Source organism: Trichosurus vulpecula, chromosome 1, assembly GCF_011100635.1.
Source record: "Trichosurus vulpecula isolate mTriVul1 chromosome 1, mTriVul1.pri, whole genome shotgun sequence".
NCBI lineage: Eukaryota > Metazoa > Chordata > Mammalia > Diprotodontia > Phalangeridae > Trichosurus > Trichosurus vulpecula.
Window position 1 is genome coordinate 444,231,139 of NC_050573.1, and position 13,981 is coordinate 444,245,119.

The window sequence follows — 13,981 nt, forward strand, 5'->3', positions numbered from 1 at the left end:
CACTCTAGTATCTTTGCCAAGAAAACCCCAAATGGGGTCACAGAGAGTTGGACACAACTGAAACGACTCAACAACAAACAACAAAGTGCTGAATTGTATTGCATTGTGGCTACTACATGTACATAGTAGAGATGTCTCACTGCAACCAGTAGAAGTGTTCCTGAAAAGTTGAAGGCACATTGAATTTTTATAAATTAAATAACATTTCACAACACCAGAGGAACATATTCTTTAAAGAAATCCTTATGATGAATACTTTAATGAGGTAAAAAATTGCCACCTCCCTTTATCCTCCATGTAAATCCAGATTTCCATTTATCAGGTTTGTTTAAAGTGAGGTATCTCTGTAATTAGAGTTCAGTTTGAGTGAGATCAGATGATAAGGACTTACTCCTTTTCAGACCCTCTGGGGAAACAAAATCACCAAACACTCAGGCCCAAATTTTTCAAGCCTAGTATGAAGTAAAGGGAAACCTGGGAGGATCCAAGGTCCATTCTTGTCCATGGTGATATCAGTTATAATCTAAACATCTCATGTATCTGATCTGCGGGGCGAGCATCTGTTAAGCACATAAACAAGTCCTGATAGCAATCTGGCAACCACATCTGAAAACAAGAGTCAGATAACCTTTCTACTGGAGTTACCTGGATATGTGTCTCCTTAGTTTCAGTAAGATGGCCTCAATTGATTTGCTGGCTCAGAAAGACAAATATTTACCTATGGTTCAAACTAAATCACAGCCTTGGCCCTTCCCCCAACAGAAAGATTCTGTCTCCAAAGTCCAAAACCTCTTTTCTAGGGTGGGGGTGAGGGTAGGGGGTAAGGGCAGGGCAGAGCCCTCTCCGAAATTCTTTTGCATATTCATTCTTCAATTGCCAAATCCTTGTAAAAGATAACAAGAATATCATTCCCAGCCTAAGATATAAGGCAAGACTGGTTCCAACACTTTACACTAGGCCCCCCGAGAGCCATTGCCAAATTAAGCCCCAAGGATAAGGCTATCAGGTTGATCCCCTAGGACTGAAGACCTAAGGCTGCCTAATGTAATTTATGGGCCTATCCAATTGGTATTTAGATTAGCTCCTATGTAAACTCTTAGATTTACAGCTGTAAGGGACCTTCCAGATTGCTGAATGCAGCTCCCTCCCTATAGAGCTTTGCTAAGGATCAACCCAGTCATAATTAGCAGAGATAGAATTTGAACCTAGGTCTTCTGAACTCCAAATCCATACTTCTTTCTGTTACAGAAGCTATTGAACCTATCACCAAATCAAATTAGCTTAAATATTTCACATCTTAACTAAATTTGAGGTTATTATTCACTGTCAATGGCTTGGATACTGTGACTACCCCCACCCAAGTTATTTGTTTAACAGTTTCTCACACCCAAATCCGGTGAAACAGAATTTGCGAGAAACACCTACAGTACCTACATCTACTGGCCTAGACTAAGGTTTCCTAAGCTAAAAAGTCTGTGCTGTGCTCACCAATTTGGCCACATCTATTGAGACTAGGGACAACAATAAATACTCAAGCATACTGCTCACCACAATTTATAAGGTGGAACACATGAGCATTATTCATTTTATATTCAACAAACAATCATTAAACACATTGGGATGCTTACAGAAAGGAAATAGAACTTGCCCTGGAGAAGCTTACGTTCTTCTGGAGGTTTTCAATATATAATGAATAAGTAGATAAACATATGAACAAACAAAAAAATTTCTGAATAGAAGAAGCACTAACAACCTGGGGGAACAAAGAAACTGAGGGGCACAGAATTTAAGTGATTTGCCCAAGGTCAACCAGATGGCAAGTGATGGGCTAAAGAACCCTGTGCTCCCCATCATGCGACCTTTGTCCCTGCCCCAGCCACCTGTACATACACACACACACACACACACACACACACACACACACACGCACGCACATTTTCACGTACACACTCATGCATACACACACACTCACACATGCTTTCTCTCTCTCTCTCTCTCACACACACACACACACACACACACACACACACACACACACAAGTGGAGGGAACATTGTGTCTGTAGATCAATCATCCCCTGCTCCTGTGTCATCCTGGAACTTTCTTCAGTGTCTGGGGCTCCACCCTGGAACATCCAACCCCTCCCTTGGCCTTCTCGACTTGGAACATCCCTACATCCCTATGTCCGGCCTGCATCCTCGTCCCATTGGAGAGTCCCTTCTTGGGGGCCTCCATCTAATAGAAGGCCTGCTCCAGGCTCTGCTCCTGACTCCAGACTTCTAAACACGTTTCTTCATATCAGGTACATTCATTCTCTCCCCTCTCTTTTTAGCTCTTTTAGCTTATCTTTCCCCATTAGATTACAAGCTCCCTGAGGGTAAGGATTGTCTTTATTTTTGTTTGCATTTGTACTCTGAACACCTAGTTCCTAGTTTGTTGTTAGCCCTTCACAAATGCTTGTTTCTTTCCTTCCACTTAAGGTAAGTGATAAGAGATATACCCTGATACCTCAATCAGGTGAGAACACATCTCAATCAATCTATCTATCAAAGACCTTAGATTAAGTATGAAAAGGCATTAAATGCCTCTGAATGATCTGCCGTGACTAGTACGTTCAGATTGGCTGAGGGAGCCTTGTCATGCCCTGTGAGTCATCCCCAAAATATCCAACTAGTTCAGAACCTGAGAGATCTGAGCATCTGGCAGCAGAGCAGAGAGAGAAATGCGCCTGAAAAGGAACCACTTTAGGGGATAGAGAATGCCTCAAACCTAGCCTTGACCTCCTCTTGGCTCTGGCCAGAGCAAAACCTCACGAGTTTCAGGCGGTCTGGAGGATTTGGACTTTTTCTTCCATCAGTATCCTAGCAGCACCTTTGGTCAAGCACAGACCGAATGAGATGAGGAAAGCAGATTCGAGGACCTACAAATAATGATAATAGCTAACATTTATGTAGCACTTACTATGCACCAGGCACTATGAAAAGCTCTTTAAATCCTCATTTGATCCCTGCAACAACCCTGGGAGGCAGGTACTATTATTATCCACATTTTACAGGTGAGGAAACTGAGGCAAACAGGGGTTAAGTGATTCATCCAGGGTCACACAGCAAGTGTCTGAGGCTGGATTTGAACTCAGGTTTTCCTGACTCCAGGCCTGGCTGTTATCTCCACTGTACCACTTAGCTGCCCCCAAAAAGACCAAGGGGAAAACTATACCAATATCTAAGGGGAAATTTTTGAAGACTCTAGCAAAAGGGCTTCTAGGAGATACATTTGCCATGCATTCTCTTAAACTATATCCCACTTTCCCCTTAACTTTGTATTTGTGGAGCTGTGTGTTGCTGACCTTTGGAGGGATACTTTAGTCCAAACATTTTTACTATACCACCTTAGTCGGGTGTCTGGGGTGTTTAGGCAGGACTAGCACCTCTGGTGTGAGGGCTTGCTGAGTCCTTTTTAGGGCTGTCTATCTATCTTTGTTGTCTACCTACCAATTCTCACCTGTGGCTCCAAGAAGTTGTAGCATGCACAGTGGCCATACTCTGGTAAAACTGTCTCAGAAACAAGTTAAGCCAGGTTGAGGGCAACCAACAGGTCTCAAACCCATCAGTGAGTTAGGGGGATGGCTACCCAAGAATGGGAAGACTTCCTCCAGTGGAATGGGTAGATGAAAACAATTTGTTCCAACGGCCCTGAAGGTGGCTGAAGCAGGCGCTGTGGAGCACCTAGGGCTTCATCAGACATCAAAGATGCCAAGGTCATTCACTGCATCCTGGGCCATCACCAGTTGTCTTGACTTTTGTCTTTGAACACTCTAGAAGAGAGGGTGAGACTGATAACTTTGTGTAACTCTACCACACTTAAATCTAACTCACACACAAGTCAAAACATCACCAGGTGATATCACTGGTCCTCTTTGAAAATGAAGGACACACAACAACAACTATCTTAGTAAATAAAAAACCATATCCTTTTCTAAGAGCTAATTAAGTCTGGCTGACTGATCGATATTAACCAACAATCATGGAGAGAAGCATATTGGTTGGGACTCCTGAACTATATCATATTAGAAAGATGCCACCCAACCTTCAGTGCCAACCGTAGAACACTGCGGGAAAATATAGCCAGCCTTGCACTAGGGACCTGACTTGTTGGTATGTGGGGGAGTTAGGATAAGGACCCCCAAAGTCTGTATATATTACACATAATAACTGAATTGCCTCTAAATTGTCAAAACAACTTTCAAATAAGCTAAAAAGTTCTAACAAATTAGTTTATTTCCAACTTAAACATCAATAATCTTTTTTTCCTTTTAAATGTATTTATTTTTAGTTTACAACATTCAGCTCTTCAAGTTTTTGAGTTTCAAATTTTCTCCCCCTCTCTTCCTTCCCCCTCCCCACCCAAGATGGCTTGCAATTCGACATATGTTCTACATATACCTTCACACTAAACATATTTTCACAATAATCAAGTTGTAAAGAAGAATTATAACCAATGGAATGAACCACTGGAAAGAAGAAACAAAACAAAAACAAAAACAAACAAAAAAGGAGAGCAAATAGTTTGCTTCAATCTGCATTCAGACTGTAATTCTTTCTTTAGATGTGAATCGCTTGCTCCATCATGAGGGTTTTGGAGATGTCTTAGAACCTTGCATTGCTGAGAAGAGCCAAGTCTATCAAAGTTAGTCATCACAGATACAATGTGTCTGTAATTGTGTGTAATGTTCTCCTGGTTCTACTCCCCTCACTCAGCATCAGTTCATATAAGTCTTTCCAGGTTGTTATGAAGTCCATATGCTCCTCGTTTCTTATAGCACAATAATATTCTATCACATTCATATACCACAGCTTGTTTAGCCATTCCCCAATCGATGGGCATCCCCTTGATTTCCAATTCTTTGCCACCACAAAAAGAGCTGCTACAAATATTTTTGTACATACTGGTCCTTTTCCCATTTGTATGATCTCCTTGGGATACAGCCCTAGAAGTGGTATTGCTGGGTTAAAGGGTAGGCACATTTTTATAGGCCTTTGGGCAAAGTTCCAAATTGCTCTCCAGAATGGTTGGATCAGTTCACAACTCTACCAACAATGCATTCGTGTTCCAATTTTCCTACATCTTCTCCAGCATTTATAATTTTCCTGTTTTGTCATGTTAGTCAGTCTGACAGATGAGATGTGGCACCTAAGAGTTATTTTGATTTGCATTTCTCTAATCAATAGTGATTTAGAGCATTTTTCACATGACTATAGATATAAAAGCATGGTTAGATGCCACAGTGTAGGTGGCAATGCCTTAATCTATATGTGTTGTAAAGACCACTAGGACCTCTTCCATCCTTATCAAGGGGAGTGCTAACTTTCTCTCCTTTCATACAACACGTCAATAATCTTTTGAAAGTGGTCAATTAACAATGTAAATTTCCTGGCAGAGGGACTCGCATAGCTCAATGAAACTATGAGCTATGCCTGGCAGGGTTACCCAAGATGGACAGGTCATAGTGGAGAGTTCTGATCTACAGGAGAAAGAAATGACGAATCACTCCATTATCTTTGCCAAGAAAACCCCATGGACAGTATTAAAGTTATAACAGAAATGACACCAGAAGATAAGCCTCTGGGGTTGGCAGGTGGAGAAGAAGGGAGGACAACCACAAATTGCTGCAGTACTAATGAAGTAGCTGGGCCACAGTGGACAGGAAGCTCAGCTGCAGATGTGTCTGGTGATGAAAGGAGAGTCTGATGCCATAAAGCTCAACATTGCATAGCAACCTCTACGTAAGATCTATGAAACAAAGTAAGCTGGATGTGGTCAGACAGGAGATGGAAAGATTAAACATCAATATCCTGATTGTCAGTGAACTTAAAGGGATGAGAACAGGTGAGTTTAATTCAGGTGATCATTCCATATACTACTGTGGGCAAGAATCCCTTGGAAGGAATGGAGTAGCCCTTGGTCAAAGGATGAGAAAAGTAGTTCTGGGGTTTGATCTCCAAAACAACAGAATAATATCTATTCAAATTCAAGGCAAACCTGTGTATGCCTGGTTTAAAAGGAGGACAGAAATCTTGCAGTGGTGGGGTGCAGTTTGGGGTGAAAGGCTGCCCAGAGGGAAAGCAGGTAGCTTGGATGGAAAAAGGGACAGCCCCAACAGAAGAAGAAAAACCCGAGACTGATCCAGAAATAGGGAGGGTGGACTACACCTAATCCTGGTGACTGAACCTCCGGAGCCTTAAGGCACACTGAGATGGTCTGGTCCTTTTTGCTCTTTTTCTCTGTCACTCTCCCAGGATTCAGCCTCATTTTCCCATGCTATAGAATAGATGTTCCCCATACACTGATGGATGTCTATCTTTCTGCCCTAGCCCTTTGTCTTTTCTCTAGATGCCCACTGTCCCATGTTTTGTGGGGACTCCCCTATTCACAGAGATTTCCATCTCTTTAAAGAAGACACACTAAGAATTTCTGAGCTTCCACTCGGGCTTCAAGGGGATGTCATTCCAAAAGTAGAGATGTTGTTCATATATTTCCTGGATCCACATCCTTATAACTATTAAGTGCCTACTATGTGCAAGATACTATACTAGACACTGGGTTTAAAAGACAAAAATGGAAGAGTCCCCATGCTCAAGAAATTTCCATTTAATTGGGGGGAGGGTAAGAGAAGAGCAGAAACTATAGCAACTGGAACATAGCAAGCTCATAACGAGTACTTTATCATTCATTCATTCATCATACAATATGTATTCCAAATAGGTCTAGCTCAAAGATAACAAAGGGAGGAAACACTAACATTTGAGGGCTTGTAAGTCTTTCTAGAGAAGGTGACAATGAACCCTGGCAGAGATGAAAGGGCAGTGGATTCCAGCGATAGAAGATAACTTTGTACATATGCACAGAGGAGGTAGAATATGGAGCTCAGGGAGTAGCTAATATTCCAATTTAGTTGAAATGTGGTTCCAATGTGGTTGAAATGTGTTTGTAACGTGAAATAAAATTGGTAATTAGATTGGAGCCAGATCATGGAAGGCCCTAAATGTCTGGCAAAGAAGGGTTGTAAAATTTTTGTTTGTTTGTTTTTATAGGTAATGGAGAGCCATGGACAGTTTTTAAGCAGGGAACCTCAGACCCTGCCCTAGTAAGCTTATTGTGGCACTTCGTTGGTGAGGAGGGGAATAGAAGTGGGGAGACAAATTAGGAAACTATTATAAAAATCTAGGTGAAAGGTGATGGGCGTGGTGGCTATGTGCGTAGAGAGAAGGGGCCAAATATGAATGTTGTAGAGACAGGTAGAATCAATAAAACTTAAAGAATGACTGTATGGAGCTAAATCCGGGGTTCTTATAACTTTTCTGTGTCATGTGCCTCTTTCTTATAAATGTTTAAATAAAAATAAACATTTTAGATACATAAAATAAAATACACAGGATTACAAAGGAAGCCAATTCTATTGAAACAGTTATCAAAGTATTCATTTTTTAAAGTTCACAGACCCCAGGTTAAGAACCTACTAGGGGTGGGGAACCTGTGGCATCGAGGCCAAGAGTAGTTCTTTGACTGAATCTAAACTTCAGAGAACAAACCTCCTTAATAAAAGGATTTGTTTTGTAAAACTTGGACTGAGTCAAAAGGCTGCACTTGAGGACCTAGAGGGCCACATGTGGCTTTGAGGCCATAGGTTCTTCCACACCTGACTAGACAGAGAGGGAACAGTCCAGGATGCCCCTAAGATTATGAACATGAGTGACTGGGAGGATAGTAATACCCTCAACAGAAATAGGATTTGGGAAAAGAAGTAAATTCAGGGGTGGGGTGAAGAGGTGGTGGGGAAAAGAATGAATTTCATTTGGTCATAGTGAGTTTGAGATGCCCATAGGGCATTCAGAAAGTTATATTCAACAAGACAATTGATAATACATAGTTCTGGTTATATGCAGGTAGCTAGGTGGCTCATTGGGTAGAGCACTGGGCCTTGAGTCAGGAGACTTGAGTTCAAGTCCAGCCACAGACTGTGTAACCTTGGGCAAGTCATTTAACCTCTGTTTGCCTTAATCTACTGGTGAAGAAAATGGCAAACCACTCCTTATCCTTGCCAAAAAAAACCCCCAAAAACCAAAGAAGGAAGGATCCACAGGGTGACCTCAAGAGTTGGTCACGACTGAACAACAAAATATAGATTGGGGAGTCCTCTGTAAAGAGATGATAACTGAATCCATAGAAGTTAAGATTTCCAAGGTGGGGGAAAGAGTTGAGAGAGAAGAGAAGGGTGCCCAGGAAAGACCCATGATCCTTCTTCCACTTGGCTCATCATCTGTATCATCATCCTACCCTAAGTAGGGGCTAATGGCAGATTCGTGGGAAAGAAATGCTTTGATGAATATTTTCGAGTGTAAATCTCTCCATATGTCTTCTGATTTGTGGTGTGATGGAAGGGGTGCTGAATTAAAAGTTAGGAGTCTTGAATTCAGACTTAGACAAGTCGCTTCACTCTGTGTCTCAGTTTCCTGTCTGTAAAAGGAGCGTGAGCTAGATTCTGGCCTTCCAGCTCTGAATCTATAATCCTCTGATCCTTCCAGTTCTAACATGATGCCATTTTATGATCCCTTTTAACTCCAGGATTCTTGGAACCTAATCTTCTCCTCCCAGATAAAGGACTATTCATTCCTTTATTCTCTGCTGCCCCCTTCAGGACAAAAATGATCCCAATGTTTGCATTTGATCTGATGATGTATCGGCATCCACTGAAGGCTAGAGAAGAGAAGAGATAGGGAAAGTGGACTACTAGAACTGAGCCCCTTCTGATGGGTGGACCAACCCCACAACATGGCAGCGGCATACACCAGACAGTATCTTCATGACAATGTCACAACATGTAGACATTTCCGTTAGACCCTGGGCCAGGGCAGGTTACATACAGACAACTCTAAATTATGCTTGGTCTTTAGTGACTCCCCACTCTCCTCTCTATATGCCCCCTCCCCCTTTTCACCATAATTTCTGCCTTCGAAAACCCTTTTTTCCCTTAAGGATTGACTCAAGCGTTCCCTCTTGTAGAACAATTTCTGTCACCCTCAATTTCTTTCGAACTGTACTTTGGGGTGCATGAGAGATGACAAGCTAGTAAGTGTCCAAAGCCATATTTGAACTTGAGTCTTACTGATTCCAGACCCAGCAGTCTATCCACTATATTATCTTTGTTGTTATTTGGTCATTTCAGTCGTGTTTGACTCTTTGTGACCCCATTTTGAGGTTTTCTTGGTAAAGATACTAGAGTGGTTTGTCATTTCCTTCTCCAGCTCATTTTACAGATGAGGAACTGAGGCAAACAGGGTTAAATGACTTGTCCAGGGTCACATAGCTAGTAAGTGTCTGAGGCCAGATTTGAGTTCATGAAGATGAGTCTTCCTGATTCCCAGACCACTATTCACTGCAACAATTAGCTGCCTCTATAGAGTTAAGTGATGTTTTTTGGTTTTGGGTTTTGAGAGATTTTCTTTGGAGGAACAGAGGTAGGTCTAAGATTCAAAGTCAAAACTGGGCCATATAGGGATTGTATATGAGGGGAGAGGGTCAGTGTTAGGGATAATTTTAAGGAAAATGAAGGGCTACCAAATAGGGAAGGTTTGGTGCTGAGTACATAGACAAGATAGGATTGGTATTAGATGCTGATAATTTTAATATCTTAGAATTAGATTTTAACCTGACATTGTCTCCTGACTAATGGCATCAGAAAAAAAAAGAGGGTAATCGGAAAAACTATATAATAGACTTTCTGTTAGCCATGGATTTTAAATGTCAGCTAACATGATCACCTTCCGAAGTTCTATAAGAAGCATAGAGAGCTACCAAATGACATGGGAAAATGCCAGGCAGAAACTAATTTTTAAATTCATATTCAAATTCATATTCATACTTAATATGAATCCAATCCCTATTGATATTCTGCTCTGTTCAAGAGTACAAGAAGTATCCACGAGGAAGTGGGCCATGCTCTAATCCTATGTCCCCAAAGTAGGCAATACTGCCTCCTGGGGGGCTCTGGAACCATCCAAGGGGGCAGTAGTAACCTTGGGTGCAACTGGGGGGAGCTGAATAAAAATAAGAGGATGGTGGTAGCATAAGGAAAGAAGAAAATAAAATTTTGAAAAACTGTTCATGCATGTTTCATCTGTTGTATAACAGAGTTAAAGTCATAGCGATTACATTAATTTTTAAATTAACACACAAAATGCAAGTTATAACCAATCAGTGGTCAAGTCCGCCGACAGACCTTAACAAGGAAGTCTTGGCAGGAGAGTGTCATGCATTGTCTGGAAGTCCAGAATGCTTCGGCAGGAATGTGTGCATGTAATGGCTTGTTTACAATATGATACTTACTATATGGTCACATGATGCAATATTGCATCATCAAAATTTCAGTGCAGGAAATCCCCTCACAAATTTACAATAAATTTCTTTTTTGAAATGATGCAAAATTAAAAAAAAAACATTAAAGAATTAAAGAAAATAAATTTACAGGGGGGTCCTGAATATTTTTTTAAAGGGGATGGTAGGCCAAATATGTTTGGGAACCTTTGCTCTAACCTAAAACCTGCAATGGAAAAGGTAACCCTCCACAATAGCACTTAGTGAAGGACTTTGCCTTGTAAAGAGGTTCCATGCCCTCCCCTCCCCATCTCACACTAAAAGAATATCTGCCATCTTCTTCCACGCCTCTTCCAGGGGACACCTAGACAGAGATGGAGAGTCAGCAGGTAGGAGCTGTTGGTTCAACACTGCACATTATAAAGGCAATTCACTGGGATACTCCTCATATACTTTTAACTTGACATAGTAGTTATTCATTCAGCCGTGTCAACTCTTCATGACTCTGTGGACCATAGCATGCCTGGCCCTTCTGTCTTCCACTATCTACCCAAGTCTGTCCAAGCTCATGTTTGTTGCTCCCATGACACCATCTATCCATCTCATCCTCTGCCATCCCCTTCTCCTTTTGCCTTCCATCTTTCCCAACATCAGGGCCCTTTCCAATGAGTCCTGTCTTCTCATTATGTGGCCAGAGTATTTAAGCTTCAGCTTCAGAATATGACTTTCCTTCCAGTGAATAGTCTGGATTCATTTCTTTAAGTATTGACTGATTTGATCTCCTTGCTGTCCAAGGGACTCTCAAGAGTCTTCTTCAGCACCTCAACTTAAAAGTGTCAATTCTGTGGTGCTCAGCTTTGAGGTAGCAGAAACACCACCAAGTAACAGGAGCCAATAACTCAATTTTAAATGGCAGAGAGCCAACGATGTATAATCATCCAGTTTCTAAAGAGAGAGGGTGATAAATGTGAAGAACAGTAAACATGGAGTTTCAGATAATAATATCAGATTTTATTAAGAAAGTGCAGGAGGATTTTAAATGTAAAGGTGCTCAGAAGAATTTTAAGCCTAAAACATCAAATCCTGCAGGGAAAAAAAAAGTCCAGGGACAGAGACTGCATAGGTCTAATCATCCTCATGCCTTTTGAGAAATAACTAATGAAGCCTCACCATTGTATCAGATCCCAACATCAATTTTATATAAGCATTTTAGAGAAGTACTATTTGCACTCAGAGCCACTTTTCCCACAGTTCTATATCTGCTGGTACCAAGCTGCAATATTCCAGCTGATGCAGAAAATCCATGTTTGGATTCAATTCACTCTCAACAAAGTAAAGGCTCATCTGAAGCATTGCAATAATACAGCTCCTGGACCAGATGGCATTAGGCACTAGATATAGAAAAAGATTGGTCTGGGGGACATTTTAACTCTTTTTAGTATGTCACATAAATATAACTATGTCCTGAAGGAGTGGCAGCTTTTTAATACCATTTTAATCTGTAAGAAAGATGTGTGTAGGCGTGCATGTATATGTCTATGTGCATATGCAATATATATTTGTATAGACATAGTGTGTCTGTGTGTGCATGCACATGTGTGTATACTTCTAGGTGTACATGTTTTATGAACCTATAGGACAGAGTAGAAGCTTCTAAAGTGCAAAGATTTGTTTTTGTCTTTGCATCTTCAGCACCTAGCATGGTTTTTGGTACATAGTAGGCACTTAATAAACGATTTTTGAGTGAGCATCCAGTAGCAAGGGGGTCTCCCAAAGCACAGCATCCAAGGCAGTTTTAATTTTCTGTACATAGAGGGAGGGCTCTACCAAGCACGCTGAGCTCTGGTCCAGGAACACAAACACAGAATCTCACTGAGGGGGACTTGAGTCAAGCGTGAGAAGGTTGGAGTCTTCAGAATATGAGTTCTTAGCCTTTTTTGTGTCTTGGGCCCCTTTGGCTGTTCAGTCAACTCTAAGGACTCTTTCTCAGAATGTTTTAAAATGCATATGATAAAATACAGAGGGGAACAAAGAAAATCAATTTTATCGAAATACAATTATCAAATTTTAAAAAATAACAAGTTAATGGACCCCAGGTGAAGAACCCCAGCTTTAAAGAGTCTCAGTCTCTGTTTTTTGGGCCCTTGCAGAGAGGATTTCCTCAGGACCAATTGCAAATGTTTTCTCACACCTGCTAATTTACTAGTCACTGGTAGAAATGATATCTATAATTGAAATTCTACTTTAATAATATATGACTTTTCAATTGAAGATCTCAGTACAGTTTAACAGGATGCTATTAAGTCCTTCCAGTACCCTTGAGGGAGCCCTGCTGTACAGTATAATATGTGTCTGAGAGCTCATGTTACCTGAGTCTCTGCTACACTGAAGCAAAGTCCAAGAAGGGATGCATTTACCAGGGTTCCACCCACTCATGCTTTGACTTTCCGGCCTGTGGGTAACTAGGTACTAAGTCCTACTGACCTTTCACAAGCACTAACAGAAGGTACAAAGAGGGGCCAAAAACCTCCAGGGCTTAAAGTTGAGGATTAGCCAAGCACCCAATTGTACCCAATAAATAACACCAAAAGAAAATGAATAGCAAAATAAAGGAATTCAAGGTTACCTCAAGTGAGTAGAGAGGCCTAACTTTTCATTCCGGTTTAGAAGAGGACTTAATTTACACAAAGCACATTTCAGGAAAGGTATTTCTTTAGGTTTGATGCTCCGTGGTAAATTCACTTGTTTTGTTGGGTTTGAAGGTAGAGGAAGAGAATAAGATGTGAATAAAAGTGACATTAGTAAGGTATAGGGGGTCAGCCTTGGAATCAGGAAGGTCTGGGTTCAAGTCCCACCTCTGGCGGTGTGGCTTTGAATAGTTCATTTATCCTCTTAATTCCTCCAGGCAACATTCTGAGAATATATGGTATAAATGTCTTGTATATCTATATCAGTGGAGAGAGCTTCCACACGAGAAATTTCTTTCACTGATGAAGTCACAGAGAAAGAAAAAAAAAGAAGAAAAGAGAAAAGACAGAGGAGAGAGACTGAGAAAGAGACAGAGACAGAGGACATTCCACATGAGGAATTCCTTTAACTGATGATGTCACAGAGAAAGAAAGGAAGAAAAGAGAGAAGACAGAGGAGACAGAGAGAGTGAGAGTGAGAGAGAGAGAGAGAGAGAGAGAGAGCACTCGTGGTCAATTGTCAGATGACTGAACTTCCCCTGGTAGGCCCCAGGCATTCAGGCATTAGCAGAGACTGAATGCCTGGGTGGAATTCTTCCACTGGCCAAATTGTTATGAAATAACAATAGAATGTATGCAATAAGCATTAAGTACATACTCAACACAGGCTATCATAGACCCAGTAAGTCAGCTCAAAATGCCACACTCCATGAATCAGTAAGCATTTAAGTGTGCCAAGCACCGTGCTATGAACTGTTGCTGTTGGGGTTACATTGGGTATGTATGTGCCTATGCCTGTGTAACTCTCTCTCTGCTTATTCCTGGCTTCCTTCAGGAACCAGCTAAAGTCCAACCTAGAGGAGGCTTTCCTCTATCCCCCTTAATGATCCCTAGAGCCTTCCCTCTGATGATTATCTCCAAATT

General features: G+C 41.3%; 1 non-coding gene across 1 annotated transcript; it reads right to left on the bottom strand.

Moving 5' to 3' along the window:
* Nucleotides 1-5,259: 5,259 nt before the first annotated feature.
* On the bottom strand, nt 5,260-5,386 carry LOC118835102. Its single transcript, XR_005009451.1, has one exon. It is a non-coding gene; the product is annotated as a U6atac minor spliceosomal RNA (small nuclear RNA).
* Between the last annotated feature and the right edge of the window lie 8,595 nt (nt 5,387-13,981).